Here is a 17450-nt window from a genome sequence, read left to right on the forward strand (position 1 = left end):
TTGGTACTGTGCTGGCAAGCGGGGAGTTTCTCACCTCATCCTGTGGCAATACCAGGCCGGTCTCTGGCCTGTGCGTTGCAGGTCAAAGTGGACATCACAATGGTCCCTTCTGGCCTTAGAATCTTTGAAACAATGAGTCCTCCCCCGCTTTGTCTCTGGCCCACCTGACACACTCTGACTGACACTTCTGTGAGCTCTCCGGGGCAGACACGCTCTTTATTGCTAGTGCAGTGGGCCTTGATCCTTTACTGATGTTCCTAAGCACGGCTGGCACAACAGTTACAGTATGTTAGAATCAGGTTGGTAGTGGCTTGACTGCCACATGCCCTCTGGCTTCAGACTGAGTTGGATCTGTTAAAGCAAGAAGCAGGAAGAGCTTTCCTCGGGCTCCATCCAACGTCCCTAGGGCACTGAGTGGGACTTCCAAGCTGTTGAGTACCCGCACTATTGTGGGAAGTGGTAGTTGAAGCTGAAGGGAAGCATGCCTACGTCATTTGCACCTACTTACATCCCCGTCCTCCCCGAGCATTCAGACAATCGAACGCCAGCCAGCCAAGCTGAGAGGTCGCCTCTCTTTGTCAGGCAATGTTATTGCTATTCCAGATATTATGCTTAGGCGGCAGGGTAGAGAGACCTTGGCGGGCAGGAATTCAGAGAATGGGAACAAATCACTCAGGGTACGTCTACGTGGCAAATGACTGTGTGATTGTAGCATGGGAAAGCAGACCTGCACTAGTTTTAATCTGCTTAACACAGGTATCAAAAGTAATGTAGACATGGCGGGATGGACTTCAGCACAGGCTGCTCAGCCAAGTATGTATCCAGGGTCTTCTTGGGGTAGCTAGCCCAGGCGGAAGCCGGTGGTCACCATGGCTACATTTCTATTGTTGCCCAAACCAGTCTGGGCCTACCCACACTACAAGTACACCTTTTTATTTTTTGCTCTGCAGATGTGACCTAAGATGTCTAGGAGACAAACAACTGCTCTCGGCTCCTGAAATTACAGACCAGCTCAACAGGCACTAGTGCAGAATGGGTTTAGACCTTGTGACTTGTCTCACTGGACGGCGTTGACAAGCGAAGGGCAAATGGGTCAGGCAGGAGGAGGCTAGTTGAGAACGGTACAAAGGGCGGAAGTAGGATCAATGGGATGAAGTGAGCCAAAAGAAATGTAAACATTTCTAACAGTGAGACTGATTAAACTATGGAAAGGTGTCCCAAGGGCACTGGGGGAAAAGTCCCGTTGCTTAGATCATTAATACTAAACTATACAAAGTAGTACACTACTACCCAAGCACTAGAATCAGCCATGTAGCTCGGTAAACTAATGCATCTTTTTCATCTTTAGTTTCTATGATATTGTCTTCATGATTTGAATGCCACTATAATGTCATGATTTATGTCATTACTATTTTTGCTGTGCCTAATCTGTAAAACTCCACATACATTATCTATTCATTGGTATTTGATATAAGTTGCAAACGTTACCTTCTTATGAAAGCTTCACAAGACAGACAAAAATTGTATATTACAATGAAAGATAGCTGTGAAAAGCCTACTCCTTACTTAAGTGAAAATGAAGAAGCAGATTGACTGCACATTTTGGTGCTCCCACGTAGTAAAATAATGAGCAAGGTTTAAATTTTAACTGTGAAATACAAATGCTTAAAACAGAATGTGAAACCGCTGACCTTTGTAACCCCCATTTTCCTTTCTGTGCATGTGTCACAAAGGGAGGCTGAGAGGATGAAAAGAAGATGAATTATCGAAGACAAATGTTTGTAGAAATCTGAGTTTAACTCATACAGCTGTTTGGCCTTTCTGACTGACATACATTTTAACAGCATTGTCCCAGTCAATTGTACTTAAAAAAAGTGACACTGCTACCTTTGTTTGAAAACGTAAGTTCCTGTAAGACTATTTTAGCCTGGAGTGAAAAGATCAGCATAGTCCAATTTAGTGGGCTGTCACAGACAACTTCTGGAAATTCATCACTAATGTAGGCTAACGCACTTACTTAACCCATAAGATCATTCAGGTAATTTTTAGATTTCTTTTGATAGCAAAAGCTGGCTGTCCTGTGGACCGGAAAACGTCAAGTTAAGAAGCTGAGCTGCCCATTCTCATGATATCATGGGAGCAAAATTACCAGTTGCTTCATCCCTGTTTGCAGTGGGTTAATGGCTAATATCATCACAACAACATAAGGTATCTTCTTCAGTGATCAAGGAAAATCCGAGATAGTGATCATTATATATGCCATATGGCTGAAGACAAGAATGTACAAACACGATAAATTACTGCTTACTTTATTAATCTTCTTTGATAGCTGGGTTCACTTTTCCTCTCTGAGTAAGAATATGCCTATAGACAAACATCGCTAGTTGTAGCATCACCTATTCAAACATTGCACAGTAGTTGGCTATGTGTTAGTGATTCTACTACAAAGCCTCGTGTAACAGAGTAACTGGCCCCTGAAAATTAATCTGCTGCTTTCCAGCTTGAGGGGGTGGCCTAAGGAGGCAAGTGAGAGCTGAATGGACACCTGGGCCTTAGAAGAGGCTGAGAGAGCTCAGGCTGGTGACTGGAACCACAGGCAGTAGGCAGGATCCTGTGGAAGGCCCCTGAGCCTAGGTCTGCAGGGGAACTGGTGCTTCAGGGGAACTAGTCGAGGGCTAGCGCGCTCACCCAGAGCGGAGAAAGATATTCTCAAAGGGAGCCCAGGAAGGGACTGGGAATAGGGCCCAGAGAACGGGTTGAAGAGAAGTCCCAAAGAGCAGAAGAACCTTTTTGGTTGTGGAGCATTTTAGTTTGGTCTTCTTGGTTCTGGAGATATTTTAACCTTCTGGCCAAGTCCCAAAACGACTGGTGTGTGTGTTGAGCCAAGTAGACCCATCTTGGGGAGGGAAACAAAGGCAGGGAATCCCTGCAGTACAACAACTGGCCAGCAGGGGGTGCTATAAGGCAGCAGTGCCCTGATACCTCACTTTCAGGGGTTTATGACTATGCTGTAACCAGGGGTTCCCCAGCACCTATGGACCCAGGTGCAGTGCTTTGCCGTGCTCCCTGCTACAACCAGAGGGAGGGCAGCGCTGATCTCCTGTCCCCTTGGCTGCAGCAGGGAGCCTGCGCCTGCAACACGCTCTGCCTGGGTACTTGGACAGCAGCCAGTGGGAGGGGAGCGGCAGGCCACTCTGAAAGACCCCAGGGGTCACTTTTAGCCCACAGGTTGGGAACCACTGCTGGAACCGCTGGCATTTTGGGCTGGAGCTTGTCAATGTTTTAGACTGAATTGGAACCTTTTTTTTAAAAACAGCGAATGGAGGAGCTGGGGTGGCAGCCAAATAATTTCTTGACAGCGCAGTGCACTGCTGTACACTCGCAGGGATTTGCAGTTGGGGCCCAAACTCTGGACCTGCAGGCTGGCAGTGGTTTAGACTGCTGTGGAGACAGCATAAGTGGCCTCTGATGAATAGAAGCACTGTAGGACGAGCTCCTACCTGGTCCAGTCCTGGCGGCCCTTCCGTGGGCCCAGGCTCGGAGGAAGGCCACTGCGCCTTCCTGCTCAACAGGGGAATGTTCGTTTTACAGTCTTTCGCCCCGGCCCTCAGGCAGGGCGGGCGAGCAAGGAGCAGCGAGCTTGAGTCAAGGGCGATAGGCGTGATTCGCTCTTTAGGGGTTGGCAAGGATCGGGGGGAGGGGAGGGGGACGCAGGCCCACCCAACTCCACTGCGTCCCAGCCCAGGGCCCTAGCAGTGGCACGGGTGTTGCCACTCAGTCGGTGGGGCTCCTGCCGCAACACGCCGACTGGGCGTTACCCCTAGTGCAGCCACGCCTCTGGCTGTCCCTGGGCTCCTTCCTCCCTGGGTTCCCCAGTACCTGTGTCCGTCAGTTCCTCCGGGTCATCAGGGTACACCGCACAGGGTAGGCTAGTCAGTCCTTCTGCGTCCACGGGGGGTAGATTGGGAAGCTCCTCGGCGAGGGGCAGCTCCTCCAGATCGCAGGGCTGGGGGTAGGGTTCAGCCTCCGGCAACTCCTCTAGGTCCGATCCTGCCTCCAAGGGTTGGGGTTCCGGCAGCTCCTCCAAGTCTGAACCGGCTTCAGGGCGGAACTCCCAGCTCTCCGGTGCAGGGGGCTCGTCCCAGCCGCTGCGGCCCCGAGGCTGGGCCCAGCGCTTCGGGCCTGCAGGCCTCGGCCAGTCCAGGGGGCCCGGGGGCCCGACCCAGGCCTTCAAGGTGGGCTGTCGGCGTCGCTCCTGGGGCCTCAAGGCCGGGAGAGATTTATCTGAGGTGGAGGCCTGGCGTGGTTCGGCCCTTCGCTGCAGCCAGCGAGACAGCGCGTCTGCCTCCGTCGGCTGCCTTTTTCCTTCTGAGCTACGGGGCCTGCTTTTTATGGCTGCCGTCCTCCCTGAGGCCCCGCCCCCCTGCTGCCGGGTTGGCCGACCGGCCGGGCCTATCGGAGCCCAGCTGTCCGGTTGCCGGGCAGACTGGGCTGCCGGCCTGTCTAGGACCTGATTGGGTGCTTGCGGCCCTTCCGCGGGCCCAGGCTCAGAGGAAGGCCACTGCGCCTTCCTACAAGCACCTAGTGAGCACTAAGCAATAAGAAAGGCCTAACGCCTCGTGAGTGGGAAGCACATTGCTGCCAGTTCTTCGAGTGGCACAGACAGGCCTTGAGTAGCAGTTTCACCCTGAGAGTCCATTGAACAGTGGGGGAAATTATTCAAATATTTCCATAAATCTAACTGGCCATGTTCCAAACGGTTTAAACTGGCCTCTTTCAAACAACCCTGTGAGTGAAGTTTTACTGAGATAAAAGTTCTGAGGAAAACAAATGCTGGCCCAGTGAATTACACTTGTTTCAAACAGTCTGGTGTTTCAAAAGTATGGTGACCACAGAAACAAAGGGCCAGAAAGGAGAGAAAGGTTCTACTTTGAAAAGTGACTCTTTGAGAATGGCAACTTCTGACTTTACAGTTGTGCTCCTGGTGTGGATACACCGTTAGATCTGCCCTGATGAAGGAATAAGATCAATCACCATTGCTTCTCGCTCCAGTTTAGCCAACACAATGAAGAGGAAATGAGCTGGATTCTGTTTTTTTTCTTGTGTAGCAATATGCAAACATTTCTACCAAGTTTCAATACAATGTTGATCGATTACAACTGTGCAAACCACTCAAATCTATGGGCATGCACAAGTGTCACAGAGAATAATGTTATGAAAACCCTTAACAGCTAGGACTATGCAAAGCCCCTGGCCAGAGCCCTGTCACAGATGCAATTAAATGAACCATTAAAGATCTAGCCACATCCTAACCAGCTAGGATCACACATGCACGTTACATGCAATTACTTTGTGTGAATGTGGTGACAAATATCATTTTAAATCTGACCCCAGCCTATAGGATTACAATAGACTATGTCTACCAGTGACATTTTAGGAAACCCCTGATTAGAGGAGATTTAAAATGTCTGAAAACGCTCTGATCCTGCCAACCCTATTTCCCTTAACTCCAAAAAAATATTCCCATCTGCTCCCTAAGGGAATCAAAGACCTAATGATTTGACCACACCCTCCTTGCTTTATTACAGTTGTAATAATACAATCCGGAAACAGAGACAACACCATGTTACTAAAGTGAGAAGTTACACAGAGGTAATATGGATTAATAGTGAATATCTGCTGTGAACAGAGTCTACAAACATCCAATGATCTGAAATGAAGTGTTCAGTAATTTCTAATAATGAACAAATTCTTAAAAATCAAAGGCTTAAAATCATCAGATTGTTTGCAAAGAAAGTTTGACCAGGAATGAGAAAAAGGAGCCCTTGAGAAATCCCTCCCAGCAGAGAAAGAGAGAAACAGCCATCCCAAGCAGAATACACAGACAGGACTGAATTTGTTTGTTAAACTGTTTGCATTCTTGGAACTCAGAACCTGATGCTTTAATAAAACAAGCAATTTGTGATGCCAGTTTTTACTCATTCAGAAACAAATATCCAGGTGACCAAATTCTGTGTGGGGGCAGAACTTAGCACTACAGGTGATCTTCCACTGTCAGACTATTCCTTCTAGCTATCCCTGCCCTTAAAGGACACTCTCAAGATGTTTAGGATGAAAGTTTTACTTTTGTGTTTTTTCATTAAGGAAGTTGAAATTCACCCTCTCTACCCTACTAAGAACAGATGCGATGCACGAGAGGCCAACACGGCAAGACAGAGAACCAAATGTTTTTCCACTCTTTCCAGTCTGTCTCTCCTTTAAGTCCATGTACTGATATAGGCTATGATTAAAGTTTCTGATTGACTTCTTTTTTCACTTCTGGACATCTCTCCCAGTGTCTGTGTGAGTTAACACCAATGGACCATATTCCGCCCTCAGTAACACACATGCAACCTCATGTCTTCAGTGGGATTGCATGGGGTTGGCTGAGATGTGCACATTACCAGTTTGTTTCATACGTTAAAGACTAACCATCTGCTTAGAACTGGTAACTAACAAGTGAGCAGTAATACAGCCTTGCAATATTCTGCTGACAGGTCTGAAAATTAAAGCTACTCCTTTAAAGCTTTATGTGTTGTACTACAGAACCTAGCAAGAGGCAAACAAATGTCCTTTGGAGTTGGTTCTCTCTGTGTTTCCAAGTACTTCCCCTGGCCACTATACAGGATAAACCAGACATCTCTGTCAGCAAAGATTTTCATTTACTGCCTCTTTGAGCACTTCTGAGAGCTCTGTGCACTGCACTTCTTCTTGGTTTAAGTTGCCTCATTCAAAACAGCTTGGTTTTCCTTGTAAAATGCAAAAATCCCAAACAAAAGGTATTTTAAAAAAATGGAAGACACAGTGAGACATCCAAAAACGTCAAGCAGATCTGCCTGCTGCCCAGATCATCAAAGGTATTTAGTCACCTAATTCCCATGGGAATTAGACACCTAAGTACCTTTGAGGATCTAGGCCTCTGTGCCTACAGGACTTAGGCACCGACTCACCTGATTACAGCGTCACTGATTTGCTATTAAATCAACCTTAATAAATAAATGGTAATAGGAGCTGTTTAATCAACTGTTCCCATTTCAAACCCTCTCTATTTGCATGTTTACGGGGAAGTTGGAGGTCTGACTCAGCAGCCATATTGATAGCTTTTTACATCCTATTAGAAAAAAAACTACCAATTTTAAGAACCAAATTACACAGTTATTGTACAAACCTTCAGTCAATCAGGGAGTCACAAATAATTCGGAAAGTCTGTAATTATATTATATGTTTTATGTATTTTCCTTTTCATTTTATCTGAAAAATAAACCATAAAAGGTGTGTGAAGGAGATACAGGTGTGATTTATACTCCCAATACCAAGGGAATTCCAAGCAAAGAATCTTGGAATTGCCTGGCCCTGAGAGAGGTGCATGAAATTGCACACAACCTGTGCAGCTCTTTCTCGGCACCACGACACAATTAATGGTGGAACATCAACTCAGACATTCAGCCTGAATTCTGAATTGCTTGGCTGTTTGGTCAGGGTCCCAATTTCATTTCACCACAGTTTCCTGGCATTCAAGAAAACATAATTTCCTAGTTAACCTCTGCTTTGAAAAGTTGATTTGGTTTCGCTCCTTGTTCTGTAAACACAACACTGGATTAAACCCACAAATGCTCAAGCTTTCGGTTTCTAAAATGAGCTGAAACTTTTCTAACTAATCGGCAGTTTTCAGTGGTCATTTGCTGACTAGCAACAATGCAGTTTTCTCTACTCATTTTTGTGTCTTTCCAAAATCCACACATGCTCCAAGTCAGGCATCAGTGTAAATATTCTGTCTTTGCTGAGGCATGAACCAAGAACATGCCGATCTAACAGCCTGATCATTGGAATGAAAGGAAAATGTCTGGCTGTTGCTAAGTGTCCTGTACGGGAGCTGTCACCCTGGAGGCATCACACTGCCATTGAGGAGGGAGGTATTTGATGGGTGGCTATTGGGCTAATCATATTTCTATTTTCATCATTTTATTTTTTTCTCCAGTTTCTGCTAGGAGTTCTCATCAGAAGGCCTGAGTCGGCAAGGTTTTTAGGCATGTCCCTCACTTTAAGCATATGAGGCAGTCCCGATGACTTCAGTTAAGTGCTTAAAGTTAGCCACATGCATAAATCCCTTGCTGACTCAGAGCCCTGGTTTCCCTCTTAGTGAGTTTTCTCAGGCCTTCGGCTAGACTGTGACCTGGCCTGAACACCCACACAGGGGAATGAGGCATGCAATAGCGACAGGTTGTGCGCCTGCTTGGTCCCCCCGAGCAGGTGGATGAGGAGTGATGGGGAATGGGTAGACTCTTGGCTCCATCCCATACAGTGTGCTGGCCAATACTACTGGTCAAGGCCATTGCTACCACACCAGTGCAAGGAGGAAGTAGGGAGGGAATTGGGCTGCAGAGTCTCTCTAGGGATGGGACCTCCCAGGGCTACTCGAGGCAGCGCAGCATGCAATCTCGGCCCCCTTTGTTCAGGGCACTGTCCAAAGGAACAATCAAATCCTTGGGCAAAATGGGACCAGGGAAGAAAGACATCATCCTGAGAAATCTAGCCAGCAGGATCAATCTCCTATGAATGGAATGGGAAAAGAATATTCAAGTGTGGGGGGTTCCTCTCTGGGGCTTAGCCCTGTCTCTTGATTCACTTAGTTCCAAGAAAGAAGGGTTGTTTTTTGGGGGTATTTGACAAAATTTTATAAACACGAAGCACATTAAACACGTCACTTTCCCTCAGGTTAAAATGTTTCACGAATTTATAGAGAAGAACAGGAACAATCACTTACATCTTACTAAAGAACAAGATTCAATTAGAAATTGACCTACACAACATTGTGAAATTTGGCCAGCACTGTAACACAAGATGGCAATGTCCTTAGTCCTGCTGGAGGCTATGATTCATAGATTCCAAGGCCAAAAGGCACCGCTCTGATCATCTAGTCTGACCTGCTGTATAACACAGGCCAGAGAAGTTTCCCAAAATAATTCCAACAGCATGTCTGGAAGGCCTAACTTCTGATTAAGTCTCATAGAGGGGCCTGCAGAATATAATTCTCTTGTTACTTTACATGGTTTATTAGAAGAAATGTTTAAAACATTCCTGAGGCAAGAAGGTTCTGTTAAAAGAGAGGGATACAGAAGCCTTTGAACGTTGCAGTGGATCAAGATAAGCCCTGTAGTGTAGACATGGCCTTAGATACCAGTTTGAGCCCTGATCCCGCAAAAACTCACATGGGCAACTATCTGTGTGTGGGTAGTCCCTTCGCAGCAGTTACAAGTTCAGGACCTTAGACTGAACAAAGAGTTCGTATAGCACTGATTTCAGACACATTTTTTTTTTATTGTTTTCTATATTTCTATATAGTTGGGGTTGGTCCTGCTTTGAGCAGGGGGTTGGACTAGATACATCCTGAGGTCTCTTCCATCCCTAATCCTCTATGAGTTTATGATTTTTTGGGTTCATGTTTTTTAACAACTGGAAATGTTTGATTCAGATCACATCCCATTGCTCTTGTAAATTTGGCAGAAATAATGGTGTATACTTTTGGTCCTTTTCTTTTTAATCTTTTTTAGCTTTTAAAGTTCAATTGACCTTTTGGGTAAAGACTCTCTGTATGGTCTGCTTTAAAAGCTTATGAACCAAAACCTTTTCACTAGGAGGGTGGTGAAGCACTGGAATGGGTTACCTAGGGAGGTGGTGGAATCTGCATCCTTAGCGGTCTTTAAGGCCCGGCTTGATAAAGCCCTGGCTGGGATGATTTAGTTGGGGTTGGCCCTACTTTGAGCAGGGGGTTGGACTAGATGACCTCCTGAGGTCCCTTCCAACCCTAACCTTCTGTGATTCTATAATTAAAAAGATGGCAAATATTCCTCAGGTATCAGTAACAATTGTGCTTATGGCATCCTTTCAAGATCCAGCCATTAGAAGCTGAGACAATTAAAAGTTTAGATTTTCCCCCCAAAACACGTACTTTGTATACTTGTTTTAAACAAACACCAGTAACTAAGCACTCATGAGAAACCCTGGTATAACATGATGAACTAACACCATTTTGCTAAGTCAATATCTGCCTGCCAGAGGGTAATTTTATTATAATTATATTAAAATGTACAAGAAATATCTTGCCAGTGTCCCTGTTAAAACTTCAGTAAGGTCACTCCTGGTCACATTCCACGTGTAAAGCACTCTGCTTTGTTCATTTATTTGTGCCACTTATTTAAATGATTCTGATTTGTTTTGCTCATTTGTTTGAAGCTATAGAAGTATAATGAGTCTTACAGTTTGGAGTGTGTTCTGGGAGCTGACAGTCCTTTGAACCTCTCCCCTCTGCTCTTCCTCTGCCAGTAAAACAAAACCTCCTTCTTTCAGTCAGAGCCAAAGCACCTGAAAAGAGCAAGATAAACTATCAACTGGAGAAAGAGCATTTCCCCCACCAGAAATTCATTTCAATACAAGTGAAAGCAGCAGGAACAAACACAAACCTGCAGCTCCCACCAACAGATCTACTCTTCTTAAGCATCACTGGGATCTTTTAAGATCCAGGCTAACAGCAAAACCAGAACGTATTTGGAAAACCAGGAAAATAGTGCTCTCTGCCCTGGTATGTTTCCATTCTATAAAAAGGCAGGCAAGTCAAAGGGACATGGCAGACCAAATTTAGGAATATTTTTTTAAAAAAATTCCAGTGGAAACAGTTTTAAAAAAAACCAAAACATAAATAGTTCCCTGCAGTGTTTGCAACACAAAGGTTGGAGTCTTGTGCTATACATGAAACTGGCCAATCACTAGACACGAAACTGAAATTGATCATCCTGGTCCAAGCTGAGAGAAATATGGAAAATAATGTACAGCACAAAGAACGACCCATAAATGAAATTTTTAAAAAAATTCTCTCTCTTGTATTACTCTGTGGTGGTATTAGCATAATAGTCAAACATGCTTAAAGATAAACAAAAGTTTCCAACATCACTTCTCTGAAATCAGTTAAGTAGAATTTTCCGAGGGACTAACTGGGCAAATGCCCTCACCAATATTCCCAGGACTCACCTTCTCTTCACCCCTTCTCCCATGGGTTACAGATGCATGGGGACAAATTTCCAAGGGAGCCCAGCATTCTCCCAACACAAAGGAGCCCTTTGGAAAATCTGGCCCTGATTGTGTTAATTCATCTTATGTCAGAAAGAGGAAAATAGTTCATCACAAATATTTAAATCTCCAGTGCATCCATCAGGCTATGCTTTATCTAGGTGAGCAACTCTGCTATCATACAAATCACAATCAGTCACACCTCCAAAACAAATCCTAGTATAGGCCCATTACTAGCTGGAGATGGTAAAATTATTAATAATGGTGCAGATAAGACAGAAGTATTCCGTAAATATTTCTATTCTGCATTTGGAAAGAAAAAGGAAGATATCAAGTACTTTCCAGTCCATTTGTTACTGAGAAGTCTGTCAGACAAAATCTACTGGAGGATAAACATTTTTAAATCAGCAAGTATGGCTAAGCTGCACCCAAGCGTCCTAAAAGAGCTGACTAAGGAGAGCTCTGCCCCATTGTTGTTAATTTTGAATAAATCTTGGAATACTGAGGTTACTCTAGAAGACTGGAAGAGTGCCAATGTTGTGCCAATATTCAAAAAGCACAATCAGGATGACCCAGGTATCTGTAGGCAAATCCTGGGCAAAATAATGGAAAAGCTGATCCAGGATTCAATTGAATTACAGGCTAGGAAAATAATTTATGCCAGTCAACGTGATTTATTGGAAAATAGGTCTCAGCAAATGAACTTGCTTTCATTTTTTGATGAGATAAGAAGTTTGGTTGATAAAAGTAACTGCATAAATGCAATATACTTAGCTTTTTGTACTTAGCATTGCATGACATTCTGATTAAAACACTAGCGTTATCCAATATCAATAGAGCACACATTAAATTAATTATGAAAAGGCTAACTGACAGAGCTCAAAAAGTAACTGTCAATGAAGAATCATCTCTGAATGGGAGTGTTTCTAGTGGGGCTTGGCAGGGACTCTTATAGGCCTGGTGCTATTCAACACTTTCATCAATGATCTGGAAGTAAATATAAAATCACTTCTAACCTTTGTGAATGACACAAAGATTGGCGAAGTGGTAAAATAATGCAGGGCAGTCATACAAACCCCTCTGGACCCCTTGGTAAGCTGGGCCCATTCAAACAAAATGTGTTTTAACACACTCAAGTGCAAAGTTACACATCTAAAGACAAGGAATGCAAGCCATACCTACAGAATGGAGGACTGTATCCTGGAAAACATCCTCAAAAGGATTTAGAGGTCACAGTAGACAAGCAAAAGGGGTTAATGTGATACTTGGATGTATAAAGAGGGGAGTAGTGAGGAGGAGATTTTACCTCTCTAGATAGCATTGGGGATTGATAATGTAATAGTGAAGGTAGTACTGGTACCCACATTACAAAAAGCATGTTGAAAAATTGGAAAGGATGCAGAAAAGGGCCACAAAATTATTTGAGGGCTGGAGAAAATGCCTCACAGTGAGACATTAAAGCGCTCAATCTGTTTAGTTTATGAAAAAGAAGATTGAGAGGTGACTGGATTATGATGTATAATTACTGTATCTTCACAGAGACAACGAGAGTTTGCTGTACACAGACTAACACGGCTACCCCTCTGGAACTGTATCTTCACAGGGTGAAAATACCATGTACTAAAGGACTCTTTAATGAAGCAGAGAAAGGCAGAACAAGAACCAATGGTGGCAAGATGAAGCCAAACACATTCAAATTGGAAATTAGGTAACAAGTATTAACGAGGGTGATGAACCTTTGGAACAAACCACCAAGGGAAGGGGGAAATTCTTCATCTCTTGATGTCTTCAAATCAAGACTGAAGGCCAGGGACTTAGGTGTTATGATACTGAGCATTCCCACGCTTAACTTTTAGGAGCCTAGAAAATTACTGGGATGCCCAAAGCCTGAGTTAGGCACTCATGAAAGGATGGAGACAGGCGCCTCAGTCTGGAATTCACATCAGCTGAGCTGTTTTCAGCCCCGTGCGGCTCACAGAGTTTGGTGCCTAAGTCCAGGCTGGAGGGAGATATCTGTGTCTGCTTTGGATTCCCAGCTGTGAACTCTCTCTTGGAGTCAGGAGCCTAAGCAATTTCTTGCTAGAAGCAGCATCTGCTTCCTCATAACTTTAAACCAACAGTTTGGCTACTCTCCCAGGACATGGGAGACACCTGGTTCAAGTCCCCCGCTGCGTGAAGAGAAGACAGGTTTTGAACAGTGATCTGCCACCTCTCTGCTGTTTGCCTGAACCACTGGGCTATGGGATAGCAGGATATGCGGGTCCCTCAATCGCTCAAGTTGAAGCTGTTCCACAGTGGATAACTAGATAGCCATTTGGCCAGCCAGTGCACGAGGATGACTCAGGAGCACGGTGGGTAGGCGTGACGGGGTCTATCAACCCCACACTGGTGAAGCGACGGTTAAAGAGCAGTTTTTGGCCCAAGAGGCCATGCCCCTTCACCCCTGCTGGCCATGCTACCAGTGGAGGGAGCAGTCAGAAGGGAGCAGAGCAGATCACTCAGTCTGGGCTGACTGAGGAGGGGAGCCAGGACTCCAAGCCGCCGGGGTTGAGCCTCCGAGCTGCACCACGGGAAGCTGCCAGAGACGAAGCAGAAAGATCGCAAGAAGAACCCCATGTCCAACCCCAGAGACGCTTCCAGAGGAACTGAGACGAGGACAGGAAGTGACCCAGGGAACACACTTGGCGGTATTAGGACCCGAACCCTTGTCAGGGTCCCTTGTTTTGAAAGGCTTGGGGTTGGAACCTGGTGAAGTAGAGTGGGCCCAGGTTCCTCTACCCTTTGCACACTCACCGCTAGGCAACTCTTCCCCAGATACTGCCGCTAGGTGTAGCAGCTCCTTGGACTCTCACTGCTAGGTGACGCTACCCTGGATATTGCTGCTAGGCGAAGCGGCCCCTTGGACTCTTGTCAGTGGGTGACATTCCGCTGGACCATAGCAACTAGGCAACATGGCCTTTGACCGCTCACCCGTGGGCATTATGACCCAGAGTATCGCCATGAGTTGATATTGCTGGTCTGGGGCCCCCAGCCAACCCCCGACAGTAGGGCGCTCCTCCTAGGAGGTAGGAGACCAAGGCTCCAGTGCCTCTGCTCCAATGACTCATTTAGCCAAAGCAGAACAGCTTCAACAGGAAAGCCTGAGTGAGATGCCTATGTCAGAATATCCCATAGCCCAATGATTCAGCTGACAGGCGGTAGATGCTAGTTCAAAGCCTTGCTCACCAGCAGGTGGCTTGAACTGGGAGTTGCCCACATCCTGGCCGAGTACCCTGACCACCTGAAAGTTATCATGCAAGAGGTCCTCCCTCATCTGCCTGTTTCGTTTGGATCTGCGCAGCTTCCGAGCACTTCTGCCAGTTCAGGCCCCCATGTGAGTTAGGCAGAGGAACACCGATCTTCCCCCAGTTTGTGACCTGCGCTGGGGCCGCCGGGTGCCTGCAGGGAGGCAGCAGTGTGCACGCCCGCAGACAGAAACACAGGCACCCTGGCAGGACGAGGCAGCAGCTGAGCGGGGCTTTTGTGACTATCAGTGGTGCCTAAAGCAGCAAGGCGTGTAAGGTATCACTTGAAATCTCATAATTTGCTGGTCCGTATTGTCCTGACAAAATATGCATGGCAAGTTTGTGTGAAGTTATAAGATTCCCCTGCAAGATGTTACTAACACCTGTTCTAAACCTCACAGCCCTGTCCGGACAGCAGCTTCTCCCCTCAACACAGCTACCGCCTCTTGCAGAGGTGGATTAACTATGCCAAACAGGGAAACTCTCCCATTAGCGTAGTAATGTCTTCACTAAAGCGTTGCAGCTGTGTTACTGCAGCTTTTTAAGTGCAGACCTGCCTACAGACACCAGGTGTTTAGCAGAAAATCCCTGCCTTTCTGGCCCTGTGTAGGCACTGGAGGATCAAGAGCTTCATGGTTTTAACTCTATGCTGGTGAATGTGTATATAAAATCATTGTCCTCTGCTGGATGGAGTATCAGGCCTGAGGAAATGTGGGCTACTGCTCTGCGTCTCCCTACAGCGGCTGGCTGGTTTCTACTGCAGGTAGGAGCACTGCATTAGCTCCAGAGGATGAGGGCAAAGCTTGTGCTTTGAGTTCACTCTGTGCCGGATATGGATGGTGAGATTGGTCTCGACACGCTCAGACACTGCAGTGCTGGGGACAGTGGAAAAAGTCTGAAGAGGAAAGTTGAGGGTGTGTCTGCACTGCAGTCAGACCTGTGAATGCAGCATGTGTAAGCATGCATGAGCTCACTGGGATCGAGTTAGCCACTAAAATAGCAAGGGGGGCCACCCGAGCACAAGACCAGCCGGCACCCTGGGCACACACTGGGGCAGTGAGCCCGTGCTGCCACGCTTTACTGCAGTGTGAGCCAGCTGACTTGCACCGAGCCCAGGTGCGTCTACACATGCTGCATCACCTCTCTGATTGCAGGGTTGGCCCCAAGAGAAAGCGAGAAAGAGACCGTGTCACTGTGCTCAGCCCCCATGGAACCGTTTCAGGAGTCCTGGAGCAGCTAGGAGTGTTACAAACACGTCAGCCTTGAGGTATTTTGGCAGGGCTAGAAGGAAGCTTGCCCAGCACCCATCTGCACTGCCCAGGAGCTGGCTGGCAGCTCCTCATGCTAGGGAGCATTACGCTTCCTCCCAAGGGAAGCTCAGTCTGCACCTCCTGCCAGCTGACAGGTCAGACAGAGCAGCTCGGCTCAACTGCTGCCAGGGCCTCGGCCGGCTCTCTGCTCCAGCACAGCCCTGGGGAGCCGCAGGGAGAGATTGGCTAAGCAGCCACCTTGCTGAACGGCCCTTTCGTGACTGCACTGAGAGAACAACCAGGCGCCTGCGCTGGCTTTCCATGTTTGTGTTGGATCAGCTGGACTGCAATCCAGCACACGGGGCGGCTTGGGAATCCCGTACAGTCCAGTTCTGAAAAGGACAAACCAAAGAGAGGGCCGGCGGAGCCCCGAACTCCTCTCGCGTCTCTCTGTGCTGGGCTTCGGTTTGGCACCAATTTTTGTCACTAGTTAATTACAGTCTTCACTTGGGTTTCATTGTGGTTTTCTGCTCAGACTCAGCGGGTGTTACCTAGGAAAGTGCTGTTCACCTCCCAGAGTACTTTACTTATCTGCAGTATTCCCAGCCCCGTGCGGCCATTGCCCTGCCTCTGGGAACTGTCTTTCTTGGCTCTTCCCTCCCTTCCTGCCCTGGGGAGTGGCCTGTATCCAAATTCCTGAAATATACACAGCTCTCTGTCCTGCACTCTGCTCCTGCCAGCTCCTTCCCTCCCTGGGCACTGCCCCTCTGTCTCCCCTACTCATTCCCACCTCCTGCACCAATCCTGTCAGGAGCTTCTGGCCAGATCCCAAGTAGCAATTAGACTTGCAAAATTGCAGGACTTGAAAAAATATAGTGAGAGCCCCGGGACTGTCCCATCGCCCTGCGTCAGGGTCCAAGGCCCAGGTTCATTTCAGCGGAAGCAGGGGCCGGTAATCTCTCTTAGCAGGAAGAGCTGCTGGCAGACTCAACTCCACCCTTCACCCCAGTGGGGGGCCCACGGGAAAGTTAAAGCTGCCGTTGCCCCTCTGTCTCATTCCTGCCCGAAACTAGGCCTTCAGAGTGGGCGTCCAAGGGGAAGCCTGTGGGCCGGAGAGGCATGGCCGAAAAGCCAGCGTCCGGGAGATGCTGCGCGGCTGCTCATGTAGGAGAAATGAGGATGAACACCGCTCTGCTTTCCATGCAACGCACGATTTGGGCTTTCAGAACAAACGAACAGCTTTTTTCCAGATGGGCAACCAGCAGCCAATAAAGGGAGGTGTCTGGGGGGGGAGTGTCTGTGTAAGGGGGAGCATATGAGGATGCATTACTGCTGTATATGGGGAAGTGGGAATCCAAGGGGTCTGGATATCTGTGAGTGCAGGGGAAAAGTGCAGGAGTGGAATGGGAAAAGGGGTGCATGAGGTGACATGGAGAAAGGTGAGAAGTGCATCAGGACGTAAGTGGGGCGGATGTTCAAGTAGAGGCATTTGGGAGTGCTGGAGGGGTGTGTGCGCACTGGTAGGGGCACCTGGGGGATGCTGGAGGGGTACCTGCAGCCTCACTCTCAAGGTGGGGGACAGCATCACTCCGTGATGGTGGGAAGGCAGCAGGCGCAGACCCGGGATGCAGCGCCAGCCGTCAGTCAGCGTCTCCCTATGGGCCTCTCCCCCTCCCCAGGGCTGGGAGTCAGGGCCTCCGTGGGTGGGACCCGGCAGCTGTAGAGAAGGGACCAATCAGCTGCAGGGGAAGAACCAATCGGGGCTTGGAGATGCAAAAACCCCAGACATTGCCTCTTATTTGAAAAATCCTCC

At 47.4% G+C, this 17450-nt stretch overlaps 1 protein-coding gene across 1 annotated transcript in view; it reads right to left on the reverse strand.

Annotated features, from left to right (window-relative positions):
- PKNOX2 (PBX/knotted 1 homeobox 2) overlaps positions 1–17450 on the reverse strand; it is a 475675-nt gene that overhangs the window by 315307 nt on the left and 142918 nt on the right. The window contains exon 2 of the mRNA XM_067563088.1: positions 10297–10401. The gene's annotated coding sequence lies outside the window, so the exon portion shown is untranslated. The remainder of the gene's footprint in view (positions 1–10296; positions 10402–17450) is intronic.

This window comes from Emydura macquarii, unplaced genomic scaffold (assembly GCF_026122565.2).
Source record: "Emydura macquarii macquarii isolate MOO-44397 ecotype Brisbane River unplaced genomic scaffold, CSIRO-AGI_Emac_v2 contig_312, whole genome shotgun sequence".
Taxonomy (NCBI): Eukaryota; Metazoa; Chordata; order Testudines; family Chelidae; genus Emydura; species Emydura macquarii.